At 43.9% G+C, this 13,622-nt stretch overlaps 1 protein-coding gene across 1 annotated transcript in view; it reads right to left on the bottom strand.

The window, feature by feature from the left end:
• Nucleotides 1–4,953, bottom strand: part of LOC121362488 (DAB2 interacting protein) — a 150,799-nt gene extending 145,846 nt beyond the window's left edge. Inside the window, exon 1 of the mRNA XM_041484045.1 lies at nt 4,936–4,953. The gene's annotated coding sequence lies outside the window, so the exon portion shown is untranslated. The remainder of the gene's footprint in view (nt 1–4,935) is intronic.
• Nucleotides 4,954–13,622: the final 8,669 nt, after the last annotated feature.

The following is a 13,622-nucleotide window of genomic DNA, read 5'->3' as shown; positions in this document are numbered from 1 at the left end:
TATCTTGAGCAGTTTGGATGTGAATGAAATAGAGGTGCTGTGTAAGAGCCTAAATCACTGACAAAGGGAGATTTAAATCTGGGGTGGGAATTTTACAGCTCAGGAAAGCAAGGCAGGGATCAGCTGCACAGATCTGAGACAAAAGTCAAGCAACTGTCCCAGGATCTCCAACTGGCACTCCAGACACAGCACTCTTTCTCCATGGCTAGAAAAATGCTGTACTGCACCTTGTCACAGGCAGGGAGATGGCTGACAAAATAAGCTGGATCACTCAGTTCCTCCACTTTCAAGCAGAACAAGACTTTGTTCCACCTCTCTGGATGAAATATTAATCCAGCCTGTAAGAGAACGATACCCACAGCCTTCCATCAGAGACCTCTCTGTTCAGACTCCTCTGTGGAGAATTACCTTTGCTCTTTCCCCAGCTGCAAAAGCTCTTGTATTCCTGTTTCCCCCTCCCTCTTCTGAGCTGCCATGACTGGAACTCCAGACTTTCCAAAGTTACAATGATTTATTGAAACCAGTTCTACTCAGTGAGAGCTCTGGCAAGCAGAAGCTGTGCTAATGCACCCAGCAATCCACAGAGCAAGACAAAATCTCCCAAGAACACTTTCAAGTGGTAAAAGAAGAAACAACAAGGGAAGGGTTGGAAGTTTTCAATGTTCCCTGAAACATGGAAGACCATGAACAGAGAAATGACTAAATTTTCTTTTAAGGTGTATATCTGCCCATTCACTGGAGGAAAATCAGGGATTGACTGGTTAGAAATCAGGACAGACAAAAGGACAGGACACACTGTTCCTTGGCTTGGCCTCCAGAGAACACATCCAAAGCATCTGTAAGAGCCATCTCTTAACCCCTGAACATTACAGTGCTCTCAAAATATCCATGTTACATCTACTGGGACAAAAGTTTTTTACAGTAGGAGAAAGTTTTTTACAATCCATTGGGGAGTATGTTTCTCTGTGTTGGTTTTTAATTTATATTTAATCTCTATCCAACACCAAAATATGTACATATATAATTAGCTTAAAATATTCAAGAACATTTCTTGATGAGGCTTCCATTTGCAAGGAAAATGATGGCAAGAACCAGAACCGAGCTGATTTACTGACAAAGCACCAATATTTTCAAAACAGAGCTTAAAAAAAATCCACCAAGCTGCTCTTAAATGGCTCAAATGCCTGAGATCAAGAAGTCAGGCAGCACTTTCCAAAGGCACATAAAACAACAGCAATCTCAAAAGGTCTTTTGGACCTTTATGGCCAAAAATACTGAAATAAGACACCAATTCTCAAACCTTGACTTTACTTCCAGTCCTTTACTTCTACACTGTCCTTAAGCCATTTAATTTCACCTCTGTTACACAGGGCTGCAGAAGGAGCCCTCATCCCAACTGACATTATTCTTTGCCTTCAGTTCTCTGCTCCTAAATTGAAAACTACAATATCGGAAACAAGGTAGTAGGAAATCAGAGTTTGAGCATTCAAAAGCCCCTTACAAAATTGCCATAAAGCTCTGGCTACACTTTTCCAAGACTAAATTCCCAAGATTTATTGGAGTATCTGCTCCAGTCCTTCTGTACCATTCCCAGAATGACATTCTGAGTCAGGGATCTAAGGACAGGCCACCCCAGGGCAGGCTGTTGGCAGTTTCCCGTGACAAAAGAGAAGATGTGGGCTGAAATTCCTTGAGGGAAAGAAGGACTTTCAAAATTTCCATGAGGAAATTCTAAAACAACCCTCCTTTTGCTGATTTTCACTTCCACAGCTGCTCTGCAAAATGGTTTCACATAGCCTGAACCAGAAACCAGGAACTCTCTGGTCTCCTGTGCTCGCCACTGGATTGTCCCAGTTTTTCTGAAGTCCTTCTCTCCCCACCAATGATCCTCTTCAGTTAAAAAGCTGGGTTCTGTGCTTCATCTGACCTACATGGAGGAAAAATACCAATTTTTTATCTTGATTTTGTTATCTTGATTTTTAAATTGTTGATAGTCTACTGGCAAGCACCAGGAGCGATGACATCATAACAGAAGGCGGCATCTATTCCAAGGAGCTCAGAGCCAGCAAAAATACTCCCAAGATCACAAAAATAGTTCCTATTACATTTTACTCCTTGGCAAAGGACTGTTAGATTATATAAAAGGCAAGGCTAGCACACATACAGGCAGAGAACTTCATGGTAATGGTAGAGCCTCATCGCTCTGGGTCTGCAAACTGGAAACCTCAATTCTAGGTAGGTCAGACTTATCTTAAGCTGAAGTTCACTAGAAATGTCCTGATTTAGACTCCAGGCACTGAGTATGGCAGAAGGAGCCGCATTCTTTGTGCATTAAGTGAGACTGAACTCCCAGAGAAAGTCTGGCAACCAAGTCAGACAAGAGAGTTGTGGTGGAGGAGAAGAGGAAAGGAATCTGTGTGGATTTCTGAAATTAGGCTGTAAATATACAATGATGTTGCATTGCCAGAGTTGCCACTTTAGCAAAATAAAGTGCTTTCTAGTAGTGAAAATGAGAATTCTTCATATTCAAGGAAACAAAAATCCTGGTCTGCTGAAAAACCTGTGCTGAGGTTTTCCAGACTCCAAAAGACATGCCAGGTGGATTGTGCTCTCCACAGCAAAATGACAAATGTCCTCCAGCAATTTATAATTGGGAAGAAGAGCAAAGAAAGGGAAATGGGCAAGGAGGAAGACTGTGGAGCAAGAAGAATGGCAAAGGACTAATGGGAAACACAGGAGATGCTGTGCCAGTACAATACCATGAGAAAAACTCCCTGTGTGTGACCCTGGACAAGGCTCTTCTAACTCAGCTCCCCTTCAGAAGAAGAGGATAAAAGCAGCACATTTAAGCTGGCATGAAGTTATCTGGATTAGAGAGGGAAAAACACTGGAGCATTGCAGTGCTGATGATGAGAGCAGCACATCAGCCACAGGAAGGCAAACAAAAAGTGCTTTGCAGCTACACCATTAAAAGGACACCATTAAAAGGAAATATTGACCAGTGCTTAGTTGTGGAAGGGTTTGGGAGGGATCCAGCAGGAACCCTCTGCAGAAGGGTTATAACCAGGAAACTCTACCCTTGCAAAAATATTTATCACAGTCAGGCCAGTGAACCAAGGAACTGCTGTTGGATGAAGTATGAAAAGCAAAACACTTTTCCAACCAGCTGGTGTTTGATCTGAGAATGCATATGGACATCCCACGGAACTACAGAGCTCTGATTCCACATCCCATATTCTACTGGTCACCCCTGCCAGTGGCTGAGAGACCTTCTGGAGCCAGGTCTGGAATGGAAGAGATCCCCTGGAGCTCAGAAGTCAGGATTTCATTCCTCATTACAATCATCACCCAATGGCCCAATGACAGGCTGGGAAATCTGTGACTGACAACATAATTCCAGCAAAATAGATCTAAGTGAGCATTTATTGCTGTTGTTGTTGTTATTATTATCAATGAGTGAGAAACAGCTTTTCTGTCCCCAAAATGAGATATTACTGGAAAACCCCACTTGGACTGGTGCACACAAGAGCTTTCAAAGGTTTCTGAGCATCCATAAAATGAGTGGCACACGTGGCACTGTGAGACCTTAACCCACACATCCCATGTCCCCAGCAAGCACTGTGCCCTCCAGCTGATGGACTGTCCTGGTGCTGCAGCTTGGTGTGATCCAGGCATTCATTCACAGACTCATGGAATACCCTGAGCTGGAAGGGACCCACAAGGATCATCAAAGCCCAACTCCAAATTCCTTCTGTGACTTGCCACAATTTTCCTAATTACAGCAAAGTAAGTTTTTTCTTCATTAAAGGAGCTGCTTTTGATGATCTGGCAGTGGGCCAGGAAAATGACTAAGTGAAAAGATGCCTCACTGTCAGTGCAACAGCTCCTTGCTGTACTCTGGAATATTTGCTCCACAGCCTGGGTGTAAGGAAGCACAGTAGGAGCAAAACCTTCTCCTGTTTATCTGAACTAGACTGGATATGAAAAGTTTAGGTCAGATCAAGCATCACTTACATAAATCTACTGTTCCCTTAATTACAGGTACTGAACATTTGCCTTGCAGTACATATCAGTATACAACTCACACACTTGCTGCACAGTTACCATTAACACACCAACACAAAAAAAGCTAAAAATCAGGTATTTGTCAAAAATAAATTACAATGAGTCTTCAGCAAAGTCTTAGAACTATTTTTGGCAGACTTCCCCCTTGAACAGACCACAGTAAAATGAATAATGTGGCTCACTGGAAGGAGAGACAGGATTTTACAAACCATTAACATTTCTTGCCCTCCCTTTGCTAACTTTGCTTTGTGTTGTTAGAAGAGTCTGACTGGAAGACGACCTGCAGAAAAAGAATTCATATCCATATTTTAGAGGTCACATGCAAGAGTTCAGGATGTGCTAACAGGGAGAGAGCGGCAGCCCCAGGCTGTGGTGTCAGCTCTGCTGTCCCGAGGTGAAGGAACGGCCCCAGTTCTCTCAGCAGGTCATTAGTGGGCAGGCTTTAACAGGCTCACAAACTACATCTTGTCCTCTGCAAGAGGAAACACAGACTGCTGAAAACTAACTGTGCTTGGTCTGAGATAACAGAAAAAGAGACTCCATAAACAGGAAAATGAGACCTGAGAGTTCTCTGCATAAAGACACAAACCCAAAAAAGAGCTGCTGCTCTGAATTACAATTACACTCACAATGAAGAAAGTTTGGGTTAAGACTTATTGTAAAACAATTGCTACACAAAAGAGAAAGAGACAATCATTGTTGCAACTCTGCTCATTAAAGAAATTCAGAGACAAACCCCAGTCTTTGATCCCAGGCACTGCTAGAAGGCAACTGTACACTGCAAATGATTCACATTCATTCCCAAAAAAACAACCCCGCCCCTGCAAGCAGAAAGTCAGTCCCGAAATTCCAAAGTCTTTCCCTGCTTACCTTTTTACAAGCAGGTCAAATTTTTGGAAGTAGTTTCTCAAAGCAACTCAGACATTCCACGTTAACTCTCGTGCTGCAATGAACAGCTGCAGAACTCCCTGATTTACTTCCCGGCTTGGTGTGCATGCTGAACCTCAGAAGAAATCCCACACAGAGCAAAAAAATAAAGGAAAAACACCTCCAAAACCCACAGGAGAAGCAACTCAGCCCTCGGGCAAAGCACAAAAAAAGTTCCACAGGGAAGCAGAAAGGAAATCCAGTGACAAGTAAAAGTTTGGATAAGAAAGAGGGAAAGCAGGCGTGCTCCCCTTGCCTGGAGTCCTGGCTGAAGGTGCCTCTCCAGCAGAATCCACGGAGGCTCCGGCTCCTCGGAGCAGATGGTATTCACACATTATTCCCGAACAGCAGCATTCCCCAGTCCAATCAGGAGGCAGCACTCAAAAGCCAAGTGCTTCCCAGACTCTGTTACAGTTTTCAATAGCTATAGCACAAGATGAATGACTCAGAAAATGAATAAGCAGGGAAAATAAAACCTGCCTCTCTCCTCGGCAGAGGCACGGGCAGGCGGGTCAGCAGCCCTCAGTGTGCTCAGCACTGGGCTCAACTTCAATGCACCTGCTTTTTTCCCTAAATCCTAAATGCTGATTACTTTTTCTGTGCCTTGAATCTGTGTGATCAGCTTCATCTCGGGTTAAAAGTCACAATAGTTAAACCTTCTTTTTTTTTTTTTTCAGTTTTAAAAACAACAATCACTTGTAAGAGTCAAAACAAAGGATGAACTGTGCGTGCGCTCTTCCAGACAACTCAGACAAACCCCTCCTGCCATCTCCTGATGAACACATCAACATATATTTCTAAGATTAAGGCCTGACTGTACAGACCCTGTTGCAAATGGCATGAAATAGATTAATACATCCTCTGGTTTTGCCTGAAGTTTACCAGGAAACTTTAAATGACAATAAAACTAATACCTGTAAGAATATATAAAATAAAAATGACTACCAACTTTCAGGGAAAGTAAAACCATTTTCCAAAAACTGGCCAAACTGAACTGGAAACTACTTCCAACTGCTCTGTGCAGCTTCCAAGCCATCCCATCCAGAGGGCACTTCTAAATACAACTCCTCAGCTCAGTGCCTGTTTTTTCTGACAGCTGCAACCCAATAATAAAGGATGATCTGCTGAACAAAGCCAGTTACTCATGGAAACAGGCACAGCACCCAGGCTCTCCCTGGAATACCATGGTGCACTCCTGAGCTTTCCACAACACGCTGGAATTCTCTCTCTGTAGCAGAAGTCATTGTGAGGAGGTTGTGCCGTGCTTGGTGCTCCTGGCCCAGCTCTGCTGCAGCACAGACTCTGCTTTTATTGCTGCTGCTCAGGGCTGAACCCGGCAAAGCTGGACACAGGCTGCAGTCGGGCAAGTGGGATCACTTACACCACTGAAACTATTTGGGGTGAGAAACATTCCCCCAGGTCCCCTCGGACATTTTTAGATCTTTGTCTCTGGTTGTAAATTGATCCTTTGCATTCCTGTCTGACACATGGACTGTGAAAAACTCTTCAGGGATATTCTCCCTGCCAGAAGAAAGGCTCTAACAGCACTTCTGCAAACACAAGGCCAGTCAGAGAGACAATAAAATTTTGTGAACTCTGGACTAACTTTTACTATTATTATTTTGCCTTTTTTTTGGATTTTTCTTCATTCTGGACCAAATAAGAGAATGCTATTTGCATTTTACTTTCCTATTTTCAAAACACCAAGTATGAGGGTTCCTCCCTAGGACTCAGAGCAGGACCCACATCCAGAGGCATCGTTTTGCTCCATCAGCCAGGCCCTGCCCACCCAACGCTAAGCAAACAAACCCACACAAGCAGCTCCAGCACAAAGAACAAGGGCTCGTGTTATAACATCTGCCACAGCTGCCCACCAACCTCCAGCTGCAGCTAGAGAAGTGTTTAAAGGTGTAAAACAAAACTAGAGGCATATCTAGATCTGCTAGGAAAACAAACATTTTCTGAAGCCTCATTTTGGCAGGTATTTTCTGATCCCTGCACTAAGCTCCATAGCAGCCAAAATCATTTTGACAACTGACTCACTGAGCAAGGCATATGCTGGGCCTCTGAGCCTCTACCAGCAGGAGGAATGCTCTGCAATTACAGCTTTTCCATGTGCTGGCTCCTTGGAGATGCTCGGAGAGGAAGCACATCTAAATCCAAACACGATCCCCATAATGCTCCAAGTGCTGGGATAACCCTGTGTATGCCCTGAGGAACCTCCTGGGCAAACAACCCATTTGGATGTCATAAAGAACACTGGCTCAGGGTAAGCAGCTCTTTATTCTGTATATCCATCCCTGGGTGGATTTGTTAGCCAGGGATGGGAGGCATCAGCACCCTTCCATCTCTCTGGGAAGAAGAGAAGGCTCCTGGCCAACAGCTGAGTTTCATCCATGGCATCCCAACAATCCTTGGCTGAAGGGCTCAGAAACCCCACTGGGTCAAAATGTGGGGCTCTGATCTCATTAAGAAGGGACACTTCCTTCTGGGCTCCTCCAGCTCTTTTCAGCTGCTACCAGAGTCTCATTAATTGGAAAGCTTCTCGCCTATAAACACCTCGATGCATCAAATGTATGCTTGGAACTCCTCCTCATCTCTGCTCCCAGGAAATCCCTTGCCTGTGCACTCTTCCATCCCATCCAGTTATGCAGAATTCACCTTCCAGCTATGGCTGATGTAGAAAGTTCTGAGGCAGACTGGCAGTGCTGTGTGGAAGAGATGGATCTGGGAAGATCCCTCACAACACTCTGGAGTTCCTCTCTTTTAGCAGGAATATAAAGAGACCTTGAATTTTCTTGACCATGAAAAGATGTTTTTCTTTAATTCCAAAGAAGCAAGAGATGACTGTGACTGTTTCCAGCACCTCCGAGTGTGGATGGTTACATTCCATTCGTTGCATGTCCCTTCAGGATTCCATCTGGATGGCTCTCCCTGGTTGAATGCCCATCATCCAGTGGGATGCTCATTTATTCACTGCTCTGCCCCCTTTGACTTATTTCAGCAGGGATTGAGAGGAAGCCACTGCATGCAATGGCTGTTCCCAACTCAATTTCCAGCCTGGAAATTGCAGAATGCATCTACAAATCATTATGCAGTAATCTGCTGAATCCTTGATCTCCCATTCCTCTGGAGCCTTCCCACTCAACTCTGCCACCACACATAACCTACAAAAAATTCTGTGTTCCCAGCCCTTGCTTCTGCTTTCCTTGCTACCAGGTGTGATTTTTAATGCATGCCAAGGTGTCATTGAGGCCAGGATGTCATTACTGCCCTCGAACAGTGCCTGAAGAATCTCAATTACCAACAGCAGACAAAGTTCAAGCCTGGCTGCCATCCAAGTAATTCACCTGGTTCAATGTGTACGTCAGAGACTGAAAAAAATATGCTGTAATTATTGTGTTATTAAAGCACAATGGTTTAATTTTATTTCTTTGTGGCACAAAATCTGCATCTGTGATTCACACCTACTGTGTAGGGAATATAATTCCACTAAAACCAGCAGTTGGGACCTGGTCTGCAAGGTTGTTCAAAAAATCTAATAAAAATCTTGTGCTCTTTAAGGATTAACAACTGAATCGCAAAGACATATTGTCAGGACACAGAAAAGAATAAACTCAGAGGTGGTTCCAGTGCTGACAAGAGCTGTACAAACTGAGATCTGAGCAATTAGAAGACACAAAGAATACATAATTCATAGATATTTTGTACTCAAGAGTTTGCACACAAATAAAACATCTTATAAATCTTCAGCAGCTTGCAGAAAGCTGCTGAGCTGTCTTTTATTCGTGGAGCAGCAAGTGGCTATAGTACAAAAGAGAAATCCATAGCTCTGATATGTCATCCCTCCAAAATGGGTAATTTAGGGTTATGGTTTCGGAATCAGCACATTCTTCAGCAAGTTTCTTCCAAGATTTTTTTTTTTTTTTTTTTTGTGAAAAGAAGTAAATCCATGCCACTACATTAAAAAGAACACTTCAAAAAGTCAGAGCTGTGAGCCACCATAAAATGACAATAATCCTTCTCTACACGCCTGCATTCCAGAGAATGGAAAGAAAATAATGGGTGGGGGAGAAGGAGAAAATAACATGGGGGTTGCTTTAATGATTTTTAAAATCCATATGAGAACCTGTAAGTTTCTGTGAGCCTTTATCCCATGTAGAGGAGAAAAGTTACAGAGCTCCCTGCACAAATCTCCAAATGAAGAACAGCCTGTCAGGCTGTGTTCAAGGCAGTCAAGCACTGCAGCTCCCTGGAGAATCACAGAGAAAAATCCAGTAACCACTGCACCCACAGGTGATGCAAAACCCACAGGTTTTATTCCAGGGGCTGTTACGTCAAGGCAACCAACACAGCTTAAATCTCATTTCAGGCCCCCACATAAATGAGTGGTGATTCCCTGCTCCAGCTACAAGCAATAATAAATCTGTGAGGCATCTCCATGAAAAGTTGGCAACTGAATTCGATTAGGAAAAAAACCCCTGTGCTAAGAAATGAGACACAGCTTCCCAGTCTTGAATATTCCACCACCGTCCTGTGAGCTGAATTCACGCACGTCAGTAAGCAAATGGAAGGACTGCAGGAGGCAAAAAAAGCAACTCTCAAGTACATTATTGCCACAAATTCTTCAGAACAGCTTTTTCTGTCATTAATCATCTCTTGATTGTGCTGGCAATAAGCAACACAGAAGGAACCGAGGCTGAATTTTAAGGTAGATGGTTCACCCACAGGTAGAGAAAAAATTAAAGAATGGACTTCATTTGGCTGGCAGAAAAGGGGATTTGATTTGGCATTCTTGGAGGTAAAAAGGCACTTTTACAGCAAGCACAGGAGTTTTAAGTCATGGTCACTCCCCAGGGCATTAAGACTTGTCACATGAGCAGCCCACTTGGATAAACACAGCAGTTCCCAGCATGTCCAGAGCTGCTGGATATCCAAGGGACCGAGGAGCTGCTTCCAGAACGAGGGAACGTTCTCAAGGGGCAAATCTTCCTGAACAGCACTCTGCTGGCTGATTTCTGAGAACTTTCTGTTCACTCAATTCATGCAAAATAATGCCTGGGATCTCAGAGCAGCAGCTGAGTCCCTCAGTCCTGCAGCTCCAGCAGCAGCACGGGGAAGGAATTGACCTTCTGATCAATAAATGGCTCAACCCATTTGTTTACAATGAGATAGTTTAAATCAAAGTAATTTAAACAAACTGAAAGGAAGATGGGGATTTACATAGTTAGGAAGGGGAAGTAATGAAGTTTTTTCCCAGATCCTTGGTACCAGCAGTGCTTCCTTATCTCTCATTTCCCAGCTTATGAACCTTCCCAGTGTTTGCCGACTTATTCAAATATTTTGTAAGAAAACGAAGTTTCTACACAATGTGACAGAATATACTTTAGATGTGTGTAAGAAAATAATGAGAACTCATGTATCTTAAATTATGTATTCTAAATTCAGTGAGGAATTTAACATATTAGAGAAAATAAAGTTAAACTTGTATTTCCCTCAGAACCCAGGCACTCTCTGTGACTCCTAAAGGCCAGATTCTAATGCTGGGATGGGCAAGAACACCTGCTTACATGTTTGTTAATATCAGCTCAACTATGCATGCACATCTCTGAAAACCCTAGAACTTCCTGCTGTACAGAAAATGAGTTTTAATTCTGTGTCTCAGTGGTCTAAGAGGAGGTATGAGACATGAGAGGTAGATGCTGTTTCTTCTAGAGAGGAATTAATATATCTACGTATGAAATAGAATAGCAAATAGAAATAAGAAGTGTGAGACTCCTCTCTTAATATTTTCATGCAAATATCATCATTTGAAACACCACTGAAATCTGTCCTTGATTATTTTAAATTCTATTTCAGCAGGGCACAGAGCCCCAAGTAAAGCAGTGCTGCCCACTTATATGTGCCCAGTCAACTGTTCACATAGTTTAAATGTTACTTCATTCCCTTAACCACATTCTTTCCACACAGTTTTAGGTCTCTGTGATATTAACACTGCAGTTGTGTCAGACTTGAAGCTCTGTTTATCAGCAGAGAATATGCTGTGGGAAATCCATAACTACTTCCTGAACAATATTTATGTAGGAAGTGGAATATTTAGTGGATTTCAAGCTGTATTCAGAATATACCAAATGCATATTAAACAGCTGAGAATCAATTTATTCCAAAAATCACCATCTGAAATTGTTTTCATAAACATGAATACTTTGTTGTCCTCAATGCAGCCAATTCTCTCCACTAACAGAGAAATGAGACTTGCAAACAACTTTTCCCCTCAATTTATGCTTTTTTGTGTGCTTTCCAATAGACTGGATAGCAGAACATCAGCATGTGGAATGCTATAAATCCATGGAATAGCTGCATTTTTAACCATGGACTTTAATTCCAGGGTGAATTTATGTGGTCCTTGGCTAAATATATCCTCCTAAGTAAATTACTCATGCATCTGCCTGTAGGAAAGCTTTCTGCAGATAAAGAATCTGTTCCCCAATGCTACATCTGACAGCACATACGGCACAAAGTTCCATTCTTTTCTCAGTGGCAAAAAGCCCCCCAAGCTGAATAAGGTGGAATGCACAGGTCCCTGTTCCCTCTGCACAGACTGCTCAGAAGACAGGTTAATTCTGCTTGCTTCCTGCTCCTTCCAGTAGAATAAATATCTCAATGTATCAGTCTACTACATGTTTGTCTCCAGACCCTGTAAACAGAGGGATTTCTAAGCTCTTGTGAAGCACATTCCCACATTCATTTCCACTTATCCATGCAGAAGACAGTACAAACACATGCCTACCCCTGTGCCTTTAGCAGGATGGGTAACTCAGACACTCTCATTATCCTTTTTTTTCTCCCTCTCTTCTATGTTTCCTACTTCTTACCATTGGAGTTGTCCTGGTCCAAAGGATTATCTGGTTCCATTACTTCAAATAAAAGCATCCAACATGCAGTTCTCCATGCAGCAGAGGCATAAAAACACAGCAGTTGCCTAAGCTGATTCACCTGATTTATGAATTAGTGCAGCATCCATAAGAGGCTGTGTTTCTTCTTTTGTATTACATCTGGCTCCTTTTCCAACTCGATGGCTGGGTATTACAGCATGCAGGCCTTTTTCCAGCATCCTCTTAATGCATTATATTTAAAGTAGCAGCAACCTTTTTCTCCCATCCCCCAGACTAAGTTACAGCAGTAACTAGGCTGAGCTGGCAGCAAGCGCAGCTCATTCAGAACAGGACCTGCAAGCGTTCTCCGAGTCGTGGTGCTGCATTAAGAGGATGATTGATACAATAAAAAGTAAGTGGGCTTTGACACAGCACGGGATGCACTGCACAAAATCCCACCAAAAGCAGGCAGAGGTCCTGAGGGTTTGGGGAATGCCTGGCTGAAACCAAAAGTCTGCACCCCCTCACGCACAAACACAAATTATGTCCTGTTCCCTCCTCCTCCCCCTCCCCGCTCCAATCTTTTATAACCCTGGATCTCCTCCAGCAATAGTCTGTTCCTCCACTCAGTTTATAATAAACTCTGCCATTCCCCCGTGTCCCTCGGGCTGGCATGGAGAGGAAGGAGGCTGTTTGCAGAATGAATAGCCCAGCCCGTGCCTGACTGGGAGGCAGCTCTGGGACTCTGTGCCGGGCACTCGGAACTTGCTGCAGCAGCAGCCTTTGGCTGGGGACCTTGTCCTGCATTTCCCTGCTCTGCCAAGCCAGGGCTGCTGCTAGGCTGGCGTTGGAAAAGCTCCTGCAAAGGAGCTGAAGGACGAGCCCCAGCTTGGCTGGGCTCGGATGGTAAATGACACCAGTCCCTCCACAGAGCCCGTATCAGCTGACAGCCAGATCGCAGCACTGCAAGTCAGGTCACCTTCACTCTGCTCCTTGGTCTGCCACTACCTCCTCGAGACCTCTCGTAATTCACAACTGCTCCCTGTGCCTCAATCTTCTGTGATAGTGACATTGAAATATATCTCAGCTCACAGGAAAGGAGCTGAAACCTCCCAGCTTTACATGCTTTGAACTCCTTGGATAAATGATACAGTACAAGGGATGAGGAAGAAGACTCCACCATCTGGCTGAGAAATAAAAATTTCATTTTCTCTGAAGACAAGTCCACAAAATAACAGAAAAATCTATCAAAGTGCAACTCTAAACCGAGCTGTGCCTCCGATAGCTAAATTCATATTGCTGTTACAACAATCCCGAAATAATCCTTCAAATCTAGCTTTCAGGATAAATTTTACCTTGAACTCACAATTCAAACTCTTTCCTCTACACTCCAGCTAAGGCATTAAGACATACCTCGTTTCAAAAGAATATTTTTCACAGAACCCAAGGCAAGAATGGCTCTAAGCACCTAGAGCAGCCTGAGCGCATTTTGGGGCTGCCGTGGCTGGTGCCAGAGCACTGAGGCAGGCAGGGGCTGCTGTTTCGGGCCCGGGGTATCGCTCCTGCCCAGCAGCTCCCCCTTCCCAGAGCCGGGGAAGCGGCTCTGGAGCTCCCCGCTGCCGCCGGGGGCTCCGGGCTGTGGGCGGACAAATGAATGGCTGGCTGAAGGCAGCAAAACACGGAGCTCTGCCTGGAGGAATGAACAGCAGCCTGACAGGATTCTGCGGTAATTGTGCCTTGCAAACCATTTTAGCA

The sequence above is a fragment of the Pyrgilauda ruficollis genome, unplaced genomic scaffold (genome assembly GCF_017590135.1).
Source record: "Pyrgilauda ruficollis isolate IOZ18807 unplaced genomic scaffold, ASM1759013v1 scaffold62, whole genome shotgun sequence".
NCBI lineage: Eukaryota > Metazoa > Chordata > Aves > Passeriformes > Passeridae > Pyrgilauda > Pyrgilauda ruficollis.
The sequence above is the reverse complement of the archived record's forward strand: the minus strand, read 5'-3'. Positions and strand labels throughout refer to the sequence as shown.